The sequence below is a fragment of the Phyllostomus hastatus genome, unplaced genomic scaffold (assembly GCF_019186645.2).
Source record: "Phyllostomus hastatus isolate PE091 unplaced genomic scaffold, TTU_PhHast_1.1 phas_contig_283, whole genome shotgun sequence".
In the NCBI taxonomy this organism is placed as follows: domain Eukaryota; kingdom Metazoa; phylum Chordata; class Mammalia; order Chiroptera; family Phyllostomidae; genus Phyllostomus; species Phyllostomus hastatus.
Genome location: NW_025333833.1, coordinates 19,521,869 through 19,538,889, shown reverse-complemented (window position 1 = coordinate 19,538,889; position 17,021 = coordinate 19,521,869). Strand labels below are relative to the sequence as shown.

Here is a 17,021-nt window from a genome sequence, read left to right as displayed (position 1 = left end):
TAAACTACAAGAGCAATCAATTTCAAGCAGCTGCCTTCCCCACCACCCTGCCCCCTTCCCTTTCCATGGGCTCTGCTCTCTTCAACCCCCTGTGGAGGACGGCCAGGGAGAAGGGGCGCCTTGCCACAGCCACCTCACCCCAGGGTGGAAAGAATTTCTGCAGGTTAAGAGCAGTGGACCCCGGGAGGGAGCCTGCTCTGGGCACGACAGGGGGCTCAGAAAACTCACCCCACTTCTCCCCTGACTCTGAGCTGGACCCTACTTAAACCATCCTGGGAGAGGGGTTGCTGTTGGGAGGCATGATAGGATTTAAAGAACAGGAAAAGGAATTCTCAGGCTCCCTCAAAATCAGGCAAAAGAATAAAAGTGAGGGTATTTGGCTTTGCTAAGTCAAGTCCAAATTCATGCCAGGAGAGCTCATAGGGCCGTGAGACGCATAACAACAGCAATTTTCGTGTGTTTCTATAACAAAAATAATAAATAAGGAGGGACAGCTATTATTATTAATTACCTGCTACATGGCTCACTGTGCATATGCAAGGAGAGATGTTGTGATCATCTTGCAAGATGAGTATTCCTCTCCCCATGTCACAGATAGGAAAGCGGAGTCTCAGGAAGGTTGACAATTGGACCAGTGTCGTTCCGCTGGGACACAAGACCTCCCGGTGCTAGTGCTGCCCCCACTGTTCCACATTGCCCTGATACTCAGCATTTATTTTTCAACCAAACCCTCTTATCTCTGGTCTGGAAAGACTCACTAGAATGTTAAGTAAGACTTGGCAAGTATGTTATTTTAGAGGTCAAAACTGGAGGCTCCCATTTTGGTAATGGAGTAGGGCTGGGGGTGTGCTCAGTTCTGTGTTACCAGGTGTAATCCAAGGGTGTTTCGTGCCAAGAGGGTTGCTAGCTGGCAGTCACCTTTCAGAGAAAGTCCAAATAACCTCTCCAAGGATCCTGGAGATACATCTCCTGCCTTCTCGCTTGTCCTTACTGTCCACGGCAGAGCCAGGGAATCTGAGGCAGAACCGGCAGGAGAGCAGACCACAGGGTAGAAAGTGCCCAACTAAATCGTTAAATAAATTACAGTTACTCCACATAATGGCATATTATGCTGCCATTAACCACCCTAATGTTTTCAAAGAATAATGACACAGCTTCAGTTCACAAGCAGTGGGAGGTTAAAGGAGGAAAATAAAGCGGGGGAGGGGAGGAAAATTCAAACCAAACATCAGGCATTCATCTCAGCCCTCAGGCAGCGGACCAGCCCTAGACCTCACTTACTTTTCCCTGAAGCTCTCCCTGTCTTTCTCCTCTTGAAAAAAAAATGGTAATGGCCTCCAGGAGTCCCCAGGTAAGAACACTTCCTATTTCCCTTGCGAACCCTGTGTTGTTCTGCTTCCAGTGGCTCCCACGGCCAGTCACTGAAACAATCTAGGGACAAGGCGCACAACCCATCATGCTGTTCATCCTCACGTCAGGGAAAGCAGCTTTTAGTGCCAGAGCAAGGTACATTTTTTTAACACTGTCCATTTCCAGAAGTCGGGGTTCCCCAAAGTTCAGAAGAGTGGGCCCCTTGATCAGCGAGTCTGGTGTCGCCTCCCTGAAAATGGTCCGTGTAAGACTGTCACCGGAATGCTCAGCTGAGAGACACGCTGGTGAAAGCCATTGGCAGCTGTACATTTCCTGTCACATGTGCCTGGACTGCTTCATTCCTTGTGCCTCAGATCCCTTGTCTACTTTTGGCAGGCACAAGGCCAGAGTGTGATATCTACCCAGGGAAACACCTTCTGTTGCCCAGGTGGATTCCAGGATGGACTCCTAAGCACCCAGGTTCATGTCCTTCCCAAACTCGCTGGCTCTCCTGTCTTTGTCCGGCTCCCCTTTCTCTCTCTCCAAGTCCCAACACACCAGCCCATTTGTTGAGTCCCCAGAATGCCTTGCACAATTTTACCTCTGTGGTCCCCTCTCCGGAACATCTATCTTTACCTTCTGCTTTGCCTACTCAACCCAATCCATTCTTCAAAGCCTCCTGGAGACTCTAGGGCCTCCCTGCTTCCAATCGCCCATCTCTCCTTAAAAGTCAATTAGAAACTGCCGTTTTAGCACATACTGCATTGCAGTGTTGGCTCTCATATGTTATGTGACTCTGTCCTAGCTCCCCATTAAATTGGAAGCTCTTAGAGGGCAGGGACTAGCCCAGTGCTTTTCACTCAGTCTGTGCTTGGTCTGAACCATGGAAAGCAGAAAAGGGAGACAGGGATACTCGCTGCCTTATCATAACTACTAGCCTGACCTAAGACATGGTTTGAATGACCACACTTGGCTCCGTGATTTGTCATAGCTGATCTTTTGGCATTCCTCTTGAATCCGCTAGGTAGAGAGCGATATCATTGGCTAGGTGGACAAAGTGGGATGATGGATGGGGAAGAACAGGAAGATATCAGCTCTGCCTTTGAAGAATGCCCAATGCAGCCAAGGTTTGTGCAGGAGAGCTCCGAAGTTTTGGCAAGAGAGCTTCAAAGCCACAAATCATATAACATCATAGATCACCTAAAAGTACATAATAATAAATGGTCAACTGATAACATGAAGTGATCACGAGCAGAGTGGGGGAGGGTGAGATTCCCCAGAAAGGTTTCAGAACAGGGCTTGTCTACAATGAGGTCAGACTCACTGTGGTGCATGTACCTAGGCAGTGGGTGCACAGGAAAGACTAAGGGATTTGGAGACACACCGGGGCTTAATCTTGCTCCATCACATAGGCTGATGACCTTGGTCATGCTTTTTAACCTTTCAGAACCTGTTTTCTCAGCTATAAAAGGACACCTCCCAGGGTTGAGGTGAGAAGCAACAAGACAATGGTTGTGAAAGTGTTTCTGTAAACTCTGCAGCTCGGAATAAACACCAGTTACTCGCGTTTCTGTTTTCTGGAGAAACAGTGTACAAGGGCATCATCTCCTTGGCAGTCACAGCTGCCCTGTATGATGGCAACAAAGGCTGAGCCAGTTTCACCCAGGTGAGGGGTGATTCTATGTCACCACGTTCCCCAACTCCCAGCTCCTAGGAGAGGCCGAGAAGACACTGGGTGCAGCTGGTTTCTAGTAGCCACTCTCCCTAGTCCCTTTGGCTCCACACTGACCAGATTACCACCCAACATCTCTCATAGCCTTGAGAGTGATTGAACGGTCACTTCTCCTGCTCTTGGTGGTTCATCCAGGAACCCTTGCCAGGAAAGAAGGAGAGGAAGGAGGAGATGCTGAAAAGTTTCACAGGCTAGAGATCCACATCCCTTGGTCTCTATCCATACTGGTCTGGCCATCGAGCTGGAAGAAATTCCTCTCCTTTATCCGTCCCTGCTTCCCCTTCTGTCCTGTGCTTTCCTGAACTGACAGCCGAGACTCTGAATAAAAAGCTGTAACTCCTTTTTTATGAGGAAGCTTTTTAAGCAGGCTGTGTCCCTACCCTGTGCCTTCCCACCTTCAGTTTCTATTATTTGTCTCTCTTTGTCTGAAACTTGGAGCTCCTGCAGAAAGATCCTCAGCTGTCAGGCAGCCTCTCTTAAGGAACAGGCGAGCTCATAGTCACACACTCTAGCAGGGGAAGTGCTGGGGAGCTGGATAAAAGGGACATGTGCAGACTGCGAAGTGGTAGGCATTCAGGAGAGGGGCGGAAGTCTGTCCATGTAAGGGACTTGTCTGTGACAAGATGCACGCACACTCCACTCAACTGGAGACACATAACACCTGGGTGGCATCGGCCCCTGGGTGAGCGTGCAGAGAAGAGACTTTTGAGACCCTTGAGGCCCTATCAACTCTGGATTTTGAGGACCCCAGCCCCACTGTGGAGGGAAAGTGAAGGGAGCAATTATCTGAGGCTGAGAAGAATGTGCTGGAGGGAGAGCAGGGGGAAGGCAGGCAGGCCAGTGCAGCACGGAGACCTGGGGCAGAGAGATGAAAAGAGCTTCCTGAGTGAGAATCTGGCCCCGTGATGAATGGGGTGTGAGAGAAGAGTCTGGAAAGGGGTAAACAGCCAGGAGGGACGCAAGGGGGAGGGGGGCTGAGGAGAAAGAATGTTGAGGTCAAAGAGCAAAGCAAATGCTCCTGGAATGATTGAATCAAGATCCAGCATGCTGCACACACAGATGGGATGGGATGGGTGCTCATGTGCACCCAGACATGTGGCCCGGTCCTCTCCCCTCCCCCCACCAAGGTGTGAACGAGTTAGCTTTGCTCCCAGACCCATCTCATGCCCTCTGCAAAACTTCTCCTGTGATGGTTTGTTCTGAGGTCCCAGGGGACCCCACTGTAATATAAACTAGTATGTGTGCGGTGACTAAGTTTTACTGTTCACTAAGAATTTCGTGTCTGTTACCTCATTAATGTACCCCTCACGCAAGCTGGTGAGGGACAGATTAGCAACAGCGTTGCCATTTCACAGGTGGGAAGACTCGGGTGTATTGGAGGTGAAGTATTTTGTCAAAGGTCCCACACGGGGAACTAGACTTGGATGTAGGCTCCTGGAGTCAAACACGTCACCCTACTTCTCTGTGGCCTGGGTCTGTAGGTGCCACCACTTGATATGCCCAAGGAGAGATCACTTACTCCAGCGATTCCTCCCTGCCTCCAGGAGGCAACGCTGCCCACACTCAGGGATATACCATTACCACTCTTTGGGAATGGGGCAGGGTATTAGGAGCTCAACTCAGAGTTGAGTCCTTGGGGACCCCTGTGAAAGAGGAAAAGGCCTGGTGCTGGAAGCTTGTGGCCAGCCACCAACTGCCATTTGGCTCCCATCCAGACCTGGCTGGTGGGAAGGAGGGCTGGGGGAGGGCTGGGGAAGGGCTGAGGGCTGGAGCTGGCCCCTGGCCTGGCCCTGGTGGTGGCAGATGGAAAGAATCCAGAAGCAGGACTTTGTAGGCAGAGGCTGGGGTGCCAAAGTCCCCTCCCTAACTAACCTGCTGTTTTCTGTGGGTAGAGAACTAGCTGCCCACTGCTCCTCTGAAGACCATTTCCACAGCCCCTGCAGCTGATCCCAGAGCACAGGCAGCTCCTACTGCCGTCTTTCTCTCCCCCACTCATATTCTCCCAGCTACCCTGGCCCTGCTGCTCTTCAATTTCCAACCCTGGCAGATCACTGATTAATTCAAGGCTGTTTAATAACCCTTCTATTTCGATGAAACAAGCTGTCTTGTTTTCTTTATTTTTAACACCGACTTTCGACTTTCGTTTCTTTGCTAAGCATCTTACTGTCATTTAAATTTCTCTGTCTCCAACCAAGCTGATAATAGACTGGAGTGAGCAGCTGCTTCCATCCCGTTTATGACAATGATTAGAAGTTAGAGCTGTGCAGAGGGCTGACCAAGTCTCGGTTCAGAGGGGTCTGCCCCTGCTTGTAGAGGGAGTGCTCATTTTAACGTGATTAGGAGAATTCCGGCTCCAGGGGAGACCAGGGCTTACTCTAGCCTAACCTTCCTGGCACCCTGCTCCCAGGGGAGTGGTGAGGGTGAAGGTGTGAGAGCAGCTTTATTTACCGTGGAATTAAGGCCAGCAGCTGAGAACCTGACACTCTCAACTTCCCTTCTCAACTTTTTCTTCCTTGAATTTCCTGAGTAGCAAACAGGGAGACTCAAGGTTAGAAGATCCGGAGGTGGGTGGTGATCTCAGCCATCAGCTATATACCTTTCTGTGCCACAGAGGAATCCCTTCTTGAGACCCGGTCAACAGCTTCCATCCTCTGCCTGAATTCCCCAAATGACTGTGGATGGAGCACCTTCCCTTCCCCGATGGCCCTTTCTAGGGCCGGGTGGCTCTGGTTAATTTCTCTTCTGTTCTGGGTACTTCTACTTGACCTGTGTGACAGTTATTTGTGTGCAGACCCTTCCTTCCTTGGCACACTGTAAGCTCCTCAGGATCCAGCACAGTGACTTGTCTCCCTCCCTTAATACTTGGTGCATAGTAAATATTCAACAAACATTTGTTCAATCACATAAAACAACATTCAAAAATCTCTTTGTAAGCATTGTGTTCTTCTACCTGGGCAGGCTCCTGGGGAAGCTTCCCATGTTCCTCTATCTGGACAAGTGATCTGCCTCTTCCTGCGCTCAGGCAAGAAATGGCTGCTTCCACAGGAGCCAGGCCCCTCCGGTTTCTCCTAAGGCCCTCAGGGACTACACAGCTAGTGGAAAGGCTGGCCATGGAAGCTGGGGGTACAGGTGGCAGCCAATTAGGTGGCCTGGACTAGGCTGTCTGCGTCCCAATGCCCCCACCATTCCCACTGGGTTGGTTGTGGCTGCCTGAGAATGCACCCAGGTGCGGGGTGCCCAAACCCTGGCTGGCCCAACTCTCCCGGCAGCCTCCCAGCCGGCAGTCTGCAAACAGCTGCTGGGGTCATTGTCTCACCCTCTTCAAGTGTGAATGCTGAGTCTATAGAGACCGAAACACAAACAGTGCCCACAGCGCCTCTCGGGAAAGGAGCAGCGGCTTGGCCTTGCCAGAGCCATTGACTGTGCAAATAGCAAGGCTTGCTGTGCATGGGGGAAAGCTGGTTGGGGCTATTTAAGAGGGGTGCCTCCCTACACCACACTGCTCAGCACCGTGGAGAGGCAGTCGGTGTGTACTAAGGGCTAGCAGACTGGCAGAGAAGGGGAGAGGTCCCTTCTCCGGGAATACCACTTTACTGTAAGGTGCCTGCCTGCTCAAACAGGAGAGGTCTCTGGGCATGAGTTCAGGGAATGACAGCCTGGAAAGAGAAGGTGGCTCAGTGGTCAGATCAAGAGGGTATGCTGAGCTAGGCTGGGGCAAAGGAGCCTGCTGAGAAGGAGAGCAGTGCCTGGCCATTCACTGTGTGACTCGGGGCAACCTGCTCCCCCAGAGTGGACCTGGGTTTCACATCTATGACGTGGGCCTGGGAAGAAGCTGTGATGAAATGCTCCGAAAACACTTTCCCCAAGTATCCTACACAGAACACCTGTTCCTTTTATAATTCAAACTGTTTTCTTAATAATATCTTCGAAGAGAAAACGAGGACACCTTGTCATGCCCATTCTCCACAGCCGATGCTGAGATAGTACTCTTGAACACACAGGGCTCTCTCTTCCGAGAGATGCCTTCCCATGCTCTGCACTTCCAACCAGGAGTAGGGCTCTTGTGTTTCAGCTGAGAGGGTGGTGGGGAGCTTCTTGGGCTAGCAGAAGACAGCTGATGTGGCTCCCAGGCCTCCTGCTACGTTCTGACCAATAGCTAGAGCTGGCTGAGGGTCTCATCCCTGAGCCCCAGGGTCTAGCTTGGGCTCTGGGACCCAGCTCCTGCTAATATTTTTCATGCCATGCCTGCCTCGTCCATACCCATGCTCTGAGGAGCTCTGTCTGCAGAAAGATGTGGGCCTATTGCAGGCAGACAGGCGGAGGCCCATGACATCCGCCCCTTCCCCTGCTATGGGAGGTTGACTCCCAGAAAAACACCACTTCCCCAGTTCTTTGATAGTATCGTTCATCCCACTCTTAGACCTGAAGGCATGGGGTCTAAGAGTGGCATGAACCAGGCTAACAAATTCAGAATTCAAATTCCAGCCCCCTGATCAAATGCTAACAATGAGCCGTGCACCAGTCGCCTCCCTCTGTTTCCAGTCTCCACGCAGTCCACAGCCTTTTATCTATTTTTGCATATGAAAACCTCCAGCACACACATCTTCTTTAAATAAAGTCTTATTTTTCTCACAAAGTTCCAAACAAATTCAGGGCGAGAGAAGAAAAATGTCCCTGGCTTGGCTTTATTCCTGCTCTCAGTTTTAGAATAGGTTTGCAGGTTTGCAACCATTGTCCTTGCTCCAAATCCCCTCACTATCTCACCGTGCCCGGCTCCAGACACAAAGGTAAGAGAGGGCCCTTGGGGAGACCTGAAAAGCAGCCATTCCCACTACACAAATGGAGAAACTGAGGTTCCGGGTGAGGAGCCAGCTCTCCTAGGGCCTTAGGGCTCTGTCTTGCCTCCCTCCCGGGACCAGGGAGCAAATGGTGGGAAGGTGAGAAATCTTGAGGGAGAAGCAAGGGCACAAGTGTGAAGTCAGGCCCTTTGTGCCGGCACATGAGGGCCCTGTTCTGACACCACTCTTCCTGGCCATCTGTTCTGACGCTCTTGGTGGGACTGGGACCGAAACTTCCAGCCCCAGGGTGAGGGTGTGGCTTCCCAGCTTCACAGGCTGGTGGTCTGATGATCATGTTCTTGAAGCCTCTCACAGCTGGGTCCTGAGCCCAGAAAGCTGATGGGTTTCACACCGGGGGCTGCTAAAAGTGGGACATCAGACTTAAATTTTCCTAATTTCCTGGTTAAAACTAGGGGGTGTTTGCCTAACAGAACCATTAGTGCTGTGGGTTTTAATTCCGCAGAGAGTCAGGGACTTGTCAGGATGGTCTAGGCAGCTGCGTGGGGGTGGGGGGCAGTCTTATCAGGGGACTGGGAAAATCTGATCACCTCTCTCCTGGAAACACCACCACCCACCATTGCCACTGGGGAGCAGGGACATAGGGAGAGTTCCCTGACCCAGAGCAGGGCCTTCCTGGGGCGAGGACAGGCAAGGAGCCGGGGCTTTCTGTCTAGCTTTGAGCTGGGTTCCCACTGACAACCCCCAAGTTCAGAAAACAGGCTCTTCTCCCTCGGGTATCTTTGTTAGTCAGGAGAAAGACCAGGAAGCTTTGGGAGCAGCCTGGGGAGGTGGAGGTCACAGGTCAACGTAATATTTACCCAGCCCAGTGAGGCTTTTGGCTTTTATGAAGCAGGAAAGTGCTTCAAAGCAGCAACATCCCCTCCTGCCACTTGTCTGCCCCTGTCCTCCTGCCTCTCAGGGCAGGCCTGGCAGTTTTACCCACCCCCTCCTCTCCTCCTGAGCCTTCCACCCTCTCTGCCTTAAAGGGAGGTGTCCCGGGCCCTGCCTCCTAATCAGAGAGGGTAAATGACTTGCCCATAGTTGCAGAACAATTACAACCACTGGGCTCCCCTGGCACTCCTGAGCCTGGTCTGCATGTCTCTTGTTTACTCTTCAAGTAAGTCATCCAACCCATGGATGGAGATGAGGGCACTCCTGGGTGACAGCTTTTCACCCGAAGCCCCCATTGCAACCACCAGAGCAGGGAGCAGAAACTGAGGGGTGGGCAGAAAATCCTGGAGACTAGAGGGTCCTGGTTCTTTGCATTGAGGGTGGGTGACGGTCATAAACTACTCTTTAGAAATACATATATGTGTGTGTGCACGTGTGTGTGTGTGTGTGTGTGTGTATGTATATATATAATCTCCACATAGTTCTTGAAAGCACAAGCTTTCAGGGGTTTCAAAGGCCTCCTAAAGCCCAAGCATGGCCCCTGGTTCTGTCCATCCCAGTACAGGGATCTCCCCCACCCCAGACTCTTCAAGGAGCAAGGACAACACTACCTTCCATTATAAGGTTAGAGGTAATTTTTAAATTGAGTCGAAGTCTGCCTCCTCTGGAACTTCCTCCACGAATCCTCCTGCGCCTTCTTTCTGCGCAGAAGCTTTGAGTGGTTCCTTCTCCAGGCAGCGGGCGGCAGATGGCAGAGATGGCTGCTGAAGTGTGCTCTGCTGCTCTGCCAAGGGGTAAGGGTAAAACCCGAATTTTCTCTCTGGTGGGATCCACTTAATGTGTTCATTCAGATAAGAGAGGGTGAATTAACAGCAGGATCCTGGACACCAACATGTGAATACAGATGAGTAACAACATTTCCTGATGAACCACACTGCCAACTCCAGGGACCGGAAAGGGATGCAATTTACATAGAATACAATGTGAAACCCTAGGGAGCGCGGGGGGACGGGGATCCTGGGGTAGGACGTGGGCTGTTAGAAAACAAACCCAGTGCTGTCAGTTCACAGTCTGCGAGGAGAATGAGGGGCAGCTCAGGGGTAGTTTAGAGGCAGAGGAATGAGCGAGGTTAGTCATTCTCGGCAGGAAACTGTGACGTTCTCAGGCACCTGAGTCTGTCTCCTGGCCTCTCTTTATCAGCACTACAAGTATTTGGCTCCTCTCCAAGGCGCCTTCCATGGCCTAGAGCAAAAGCTTCCAGAAGCTTCTGTGTTTTCACTTCCTGAGTCCCCAGCCCACTCTTAACTCCACTCTGCCTATACTAAGGTTCTTTGGGGGCTTTTGGCGTATGTACTTCTCCCTCCCCCCAGGACACTGTACATTTCTTGAAGGTAGAACCTATTACTTTTTCATTTTGTACCAGGCGCTAGTACATCCTTAGCACTACGTAAGTGATCAATTCCTATATGTTTAAACTGAAATGGACTGCAATTCCTGCTTTCAGTGTCTTCAGTTCACTGCAAGGACAAGAAGTGTGGTGTACATCTCAACTGTGAAGGTTAAAGTTGGAGGGGATGTTCATTTCCTCTGTCTCTCCATCTCCAAACTATGGGAGGGGAAGGGAGACCGTTTACTTACAAAATGAGAAAGCCCATGAGTTTAATTCCCTGGACAGTGCGGACAGCACAGGAGTGTCTCTGACAGAGCCGCTATAGTCTCTCAAAGCTTCAGACAGAACGTGGGCTGGGTGGGGCTGGCGGTGGGGGCGGGCGGTGGGGGGGATGCAGAGGAGACAAGTTCATTCAGGGGCTAATCACTTGGAGGCCCAGGACCCCTCCCCGTCTTCCTTCTCAAAGGCAGTTGAACTTTCCAAGGGCAACTCAGCTGCCTTTTATCTCTCATACCAAAAGTAATTTTAGCTAAGGAAAAGCAGGATTAAACTTTCATAACTCGATACATTTATCTTGTTTTCCTTTTCTCCCTCCTCTTTCCCTCCTGCCCCCACCCCGTCCTGACCCCAGGTAAATTTGAGCCAAAGTGAAGCCAAGATTAAATATCAGGAGTTGGTATCAGACCTGAAGAGATGCTACTTTCTGGCCCTCTGCCAGCCCCACAACTTCAATATTTTTCCATACCCCCTTAGACAGTTATTATCTCCTCAGATGAGAAAAGCCTCTGGACTCTGCTCTCTCTCCATATTGTCCTCTGCTGAAATGAAAGGGGGAATTATAATTCAGAGAAAGGCTCCCACAGAGAAAAGGAAGACAAAGATTAAATCAGCGATACAACTCTGACATGCCTTCAGTTCCTGAAAGGTCTCTTTAAAACAGTCTCCTCAGGAACAGTTTGGCCACCACCTGGGAGGGGTTCTCAAGTCCTCCTTTAGGGAGGTGGGAGGAGGGAAGGCATGGGAAAGCGCTTGGGGACGGGCCAAAAACTCGTATTGCTAATAAAGAGAGGCCAGGGCCTCTTGGCGGGCCAGCCTGCAGAGTGGACTGCCTGCTAACTTGAGAAGGTATCCCTCTCCCTGCCTCACATCCCAGAAGCATCCTGTCGGGGACAGGCCTCTTCCTGAGCTGCTCCCCACCCTGGGGAGCCCTCCTTAATGCTGCAGGCGCCTTTCTGCTCCCCTGCAACCAGACAGGGGCCCGGAGGTCCTACTGGCAATAGGACTCTACCAGTTGTGGTCTCTGGGTAGTGACAGCTGGTGGTTTCTAATATAACTCATCTATTTTTTTCTTGTCTTTAAAAAAAAGCACAAAAACCACTGTTTAGAGCCAAGTCTGGTTTTCAGGAGCCCCCTCTAGTGGAGATAACCTGCTACTTCAGTCTCCCAGGTCAGCCCAGAGGGGACCTCCCTTGCTTGCCTGGGAAAATGGATGAGAGGCTCCTTCTGCTTGGGAGGGTCTTTTCCACTTGCTTTATGTTTTAGCTCTTAGCTCTTTCTGCCTCGTTCACAGTGTCCAGTCTCTCTGCCTTCACCTCCCCTTTCTGTCAGCCTGCTTCCCTCCGTTCATCTGTGGCTGTTTCTACATCGTGATTTGGGTCTTTCCATGTGTGCCCTGGCTCCGGCATCTTGGTCTGCATCTTTGGTTCATCTGCTGTTTTTTTTCCCCCTGAAGTTCAACATATCAGGTCTGATGAGCTGAAAATGCTTTGACAAGGCCTTTGATAGAGTGGCCTGATCTCAGAAGGCCAAAAGAGGAACCCATAGGCCAGATCCACAGTGAGAAACACTAGGAGAACTGAGTGATCCTGGAGGAGAAGGAGACTTGGGCAAAAACTCCCTTCCCCACCTCCATCCCCCAAGCAAACCTGGGTGTCCTGGGGTGATGCATATGTTCCAAGTGGTCTAGAACCTGAGCCTGGAGTTCCTGTGCTGGAGTCCAGAGTGAAACCGGCTCCCGTTCTCCCTGCTGCCCTGCCTGCTTCCTGGCCCTGACACGTATCCTGCCATGAAGACAACTGGCCATGCCAGGGTGAAGGGACAGCTGGCAGGGGGTGGGAAGAGGATGCCAGTGCCAGGGAAGAGGGAGAGAAAGGGGTAAGTGCGAGCCAGGACTGCACCTGGGGCTAAAGCTGGCAAGGGGAGGCAGAATGAACACTCTGCTGGGGCGAGAGAGACACACAGGAAACACTGGCTGGTCCTCTAGGGTTCTGAGAGATACCCTCATCCAAGCGAGGATGTGACCAGGGCAGGGCAGGGGGTTAATGGTTAACCAACTGTGAGAGCAGGGAACTTTTGTACTGCTCAGGCCTAAGCCTTTTCTTTCAGCCCCCCTCCTTACTCCCCCTCCTTTATTTACACTCTTACCCAGTAGGGACCCTGCTCCTGACAAAGAACTTTCTCGCCTCTATTTCTGCCCTCAGTTCCAGATGGAATAGTGTGGAGCTAGATAAAGAAGTTCCATATGCCCCATGCCAGGGAATGCCCCCGCCCAGTGCCTAAGGGCTAAGCCCAGGAGAAAGGGGGGGTCTCCATTCTGACTATCGGTCCCTCCCTTGGGACCAGTTGTTTGACCCTGGGAAGAACTGCCTTTCTTTCTGTCTCTGCAGGGCTCACCTTTAGAAATGACCAAAAAAGAAGTAGACACACACCCACCCTCATTTACTCTAATCGGGCATGAAATCTTTGTAACTAAGTGAAAAAACTGTTTCCCATAAGGGAATTGGTTCCATTCATCATTGTTTGAACCGAGCATATGTGCAGGGGGGAAACAGAATATTCCCATATAATGAATTCATAGCAGACTGCCCCTGGGTGAGGGTGGTAGCAATGGGGGGGATTGCACGTGAGCTGTAAAACTACGGCACCTCAAAGCCTGTTTCTGCATTTCCCTGTGGACGGTCCTGAATTATTTGTAGTTAACAGACTGTAACACAATGCTCCAGTCTCCCTATGACCAGGATGGGGGTGGAGACGAGGGGCTTGGCTCAGAGTTCCTTGCCTGTTTGCTATGATGGACAGAAGTATATTGGGCCCCAGTCTGTGTGTGGGGGGACAGCTGTGTGGCAACACTGAGAGACAGCTGGGGGTTGGGGGGCGTTGTTGCTGGAGACAGGAATAGCCTCCCGGACCCCAAACCCTATATCTTGGGGACGCAGCCATAGAAAAGGAGGCAGGAGAGAGACTATAAAACCCCCAAACAGTGACAATCCCAGAACCATAAATATTTCAGAGTACCTGAACAGGCGGGTCCAGGCTACTGCCAGCTGCTGCCCTGTATATTTAACTGTGTCACTGGCTTCCCGTCCCGCTCGTGTGTTTTCTTGTAACATGCCCATGAAATAAAGATTAACGGAATCATCAGAAGTGTTTGTAGATGGAAGAGAGGCCTAAGAGAGAAGTAGCTGTTTTTTGAGGGTTTTCTTTTCAATCTCATTTTGAGCACAAACTCCAGCAAGACGGATGGTGAACTTTTACATTTCCCACATCTGCAGCTTTTGATGGTCAAGAGGTCGGAGGGTGAATGTCCTTTGGGGACAGGGGTAGGTATTCAGGCCAGCTCTGACAGGGGCCACCAAGCTTGTAATGACATGGTTTCTTCCAGGCAATGAATGTGCAGTACCACCACTTACTCTCTTCATTTAGACCTGGTCTGAAAGGCCAGCCAGCCTCCTGTCCTGCTCCAATCCAGGCTTTGAGAAACCTTGGTTCTTATGTCCTATCAAAGGAGAAGACCAACTGGGGCTTTCTTGCCACAGTTGGGGTCCCTGGGCAGAGGAGACTTTCTGGGACTTTACCAGGTCAGATCTTGCTGCTCCTCAGCACCACCTCCACTGCACATCATCCAAATGGCATCTCCATTTAACTGCTTTGTAAGTCAATCTGCCCCATCCTGATGCAATTTGCAGAAGACAGTGAGGGAGCAGTGAGGGCGCAGGGAGGGCAGTCTGCACTGCCCTCTCTTTATCATTGGGACCCTGAAGAGAGTCGGCTGGGGGTGGGGGGTGGTGAATGAAAGGAACACTGGCAATGAGGGCAAGTTCCAGGGTGAGGAAGGGTTGGGGTGACAGACGGAGATGCCAGGTCAAAGAAGGGAATAGAAAAGCAGCCTGGCTAGGGTCGCTTGACAGAGGCTGTCTCAGTTTCCTAGGTTGCCTCCCATCTCTCCTCACTCCTCTACCCCTAACCCCCAGGCCAAGGAGGAGAGATCACAGGCAATTAGTTCAAATGGTGCTGTTGTGAGGTGAGGGGGGAAGTTCCCTCTTCTAGCCAGGAGGTCAGACACAGGCGAGAGGGCTGCTAGCAACTCCAGGAGCTTTCTAGGATGAGCGCACAAAACTCGCGCATTTCAGTCAGGAAGAGCTGGATTCGTCCAGCCAGAGCTATCTCTCCCCCTTGCTCTCTTACTCCCGTGAAGGCCCCAGAATCCACGGTCTGCCCAGAGGGAAGAGGGAAGTTTCGAGGTCCGAGAAAGAAGCCCAGGGGGCAGGAGTGGGTGGGGTGGGCTTGCCTCCATGCCAGGAGGGGAGAGCTGAAGCTGACTCTGCTCCCTAAATGTCCGGCCCAGAGCAGATGCTCAGAAACGTCGTTCACTGTGCTCGAGAACACAAGGAAGAGAATGAATGGGTCCCCAAATATCTGCAGGTTCCTACAGGCTGCTGAACCCCGAAGCCCCTGAAGCTCCAGCTGGCAGCCCCAGTCCCTCAGGCTGGTTGTGTCCTAGGTCTCTTGCACAGCCACGGCTGGTGTGTCACTAGATCCCCACAGGAGACCTGCCCACATTTCCAATGCCCCCCTCAGCGGGATCTCATTCTAGACTCTTAACTGATCTAGAACCCCAAATCTTTTATCTTCCCCCTATTATCTCTATCCCTCTGAACCTGAGTTTGAATAGGCAGCTCCTCCTAGGGCAAGGGTCATGCCAAATAGGTAGACATTTGTCTGGGATCTGAAATGACGGTTCTGGTGACTCTCTCTTGTTAATCCAGCCCATGATTAACATTTAGCGACTACCTGTAGGATGGATCAAAAGGGCTAGAATTTTCTAAGATGCCCACATCACTTGTGGGGTGGGGCAAGAAGGGGCCCACAGTGGAGCCTCTTGTATCCCGAGCAAGCTTCCACTTCAGTTCCCACCCCTCTGCTGCTGCCCAGCCCCAGGGAAGGTGGTGATGGGTGTGTGACCACGAGGAGGGACCGAGAAGGTAGGGAGCACCTCTCCCATTCAGCGCCTTGGACCGGCTCCCTGAGCCTGTGGAATCCGCGCAGCATTCCTCTTCTATTCCTAAATCCGCGGGACCCCAGGAAATAGCCAGTGGCCACCAGGGACTCCGGCACTGGCACTGGAGGGAACGCCCCCAAACCGAGCCCTGGCCACAGTGGCCCTGGGCTCTTTTGCTCGTGCCCAGTGTGCCCGCGTTGGGCTCCAGCTCTCGGGACACCTCCGCCTCCCAAATGCTCTCCAAAGCCGCAGAGCGCCGGCAGGTGCGCGGGGGAGGCGCGCCGCCGAGCGCCTCCGCCAGCGGCAGCCAGTGGCAGGGAAGCCGGTGGCCGGCGGGGAAGCCCGGTTGGGCAGGGGCTCCGAGTCCGCCCGTGAAAGTGGCCGAGCCCGCGCGGGGACTCGCCGCTAGCAGCCGAGCCCGGGAATCAGGGGCCAGGACCCGGGAGAGGCGCCTGGGAGCTGGAGGAGCCGCGGCGGGGAGTGCGGGTGTCTAGGGAGAGGGCGGAGGGAGCCGGCGACCAGAGCGCAGCTTACCCAGCTCCGAGACGTCTGTCTGTCCTCGTGTCTTTGGTCCGTCAGCCTCGGCCGCCGGCTGCCGAGGGCGGCGCGCTGCCCCTCTCGCGGCCCACAGCTCGCAATCACGGGGAGAACCACATCCACATGGAGTCGAAATTCATTAAAATCCACGTCAAGCCACCAGCCACTTATCTGTATTCCAAAAGTGGCCCCTCGGTCTCTCGTCCGCGCGCCCCTCCGTCCCTATCGCCCCGCAGCAGCCCCACCGGGCGCTTGTCGCCGGCTCGCGGGGGGATCTAGGAGGCACCGAGGGGGCGTAAGGGGGTGGCCGGCGGTGTCTCTCCTGGGGAAGCAGCGGAGCCCCGGCTGTCTTCAGATTTTTCCAGCGCGACTTTCCGGGCTCCTCTGACATCAGCAATCTCGGCGCTTCCTTCCCTTCTCTCTCCCGGTTCGCTCACAGTCCCATTTCCTCCGGGAACCGGGCTTTCTCAGTCTATGGGGAGGTCTGCTGCACTCGCGCTCCCCAGCCCGCGGGGGCTCCCTTCCGATCGCTTGCCCTCTCGGCAGAAGAATTCCCAGCAACTGCGCCCAGCCGCCCTCCTGCTCCAGACTGGCGAGGACGCCGCTCCTCCCGGCTCCGGCTCCCGCGGTGGCGGCGGTGGCCAGGCTCTCCACGCCGGCCTCCCTCCCTATATTACCAGGCAGCTCATTATCATAGAGGCCGCGCGCCTTAACCCCCTCCCTGCCGGGCGCGCCCGCCGCGCAGGGGCCGCGCCCGCAGCTGGCACCGCCCGCCGCCGCCAGCCCCCTGTCCCCTCCCCCGCCTTCCCTGACTTCCTCCTTCGCCAGCTGTCAACAAAGAAGAGGCACGTTTAGCTTCGGGAGGCCGCCCCCCCTGCCCTCCCCGCGCCCAGCTCAGCCCGGACCCACCGGCCACCTTAAGTGGCTAGGGGGCACGAAAATCCTCTAGGGCCTGGGAATTCGGGTGCAGGCCTGGTCAGCCCAGCTGGCTTAGCCCGGGTGCGG

General features: G+C 53.1%; 1 protein-coding gene across 4 annotated transcripts in view; it reads right to left on the bottom strand.

Annotated features, from left to right (window-relative positions):
* The window catches only part of PLXNA2 (plexin A2), a 210,439-nt gene extending 193,762 nt beyond the window's left edge, over positions 1-16,677 (bottom strand). For all 4 annotated transcript variants that reach the window (XM_045838402.1, XM_045838401.1, XM_045838403.1 and 1 more), the window contains exon 1: positions 16,014-16,677. The gene's annotated coding sequence lies outside the window, so the exon portion shown is untranslated. The remainder of the gene's footprint in view (positions 1-16,013) is intronic.
* Positions 16,678-17,021: the final 344 nt, after the last annotated feature.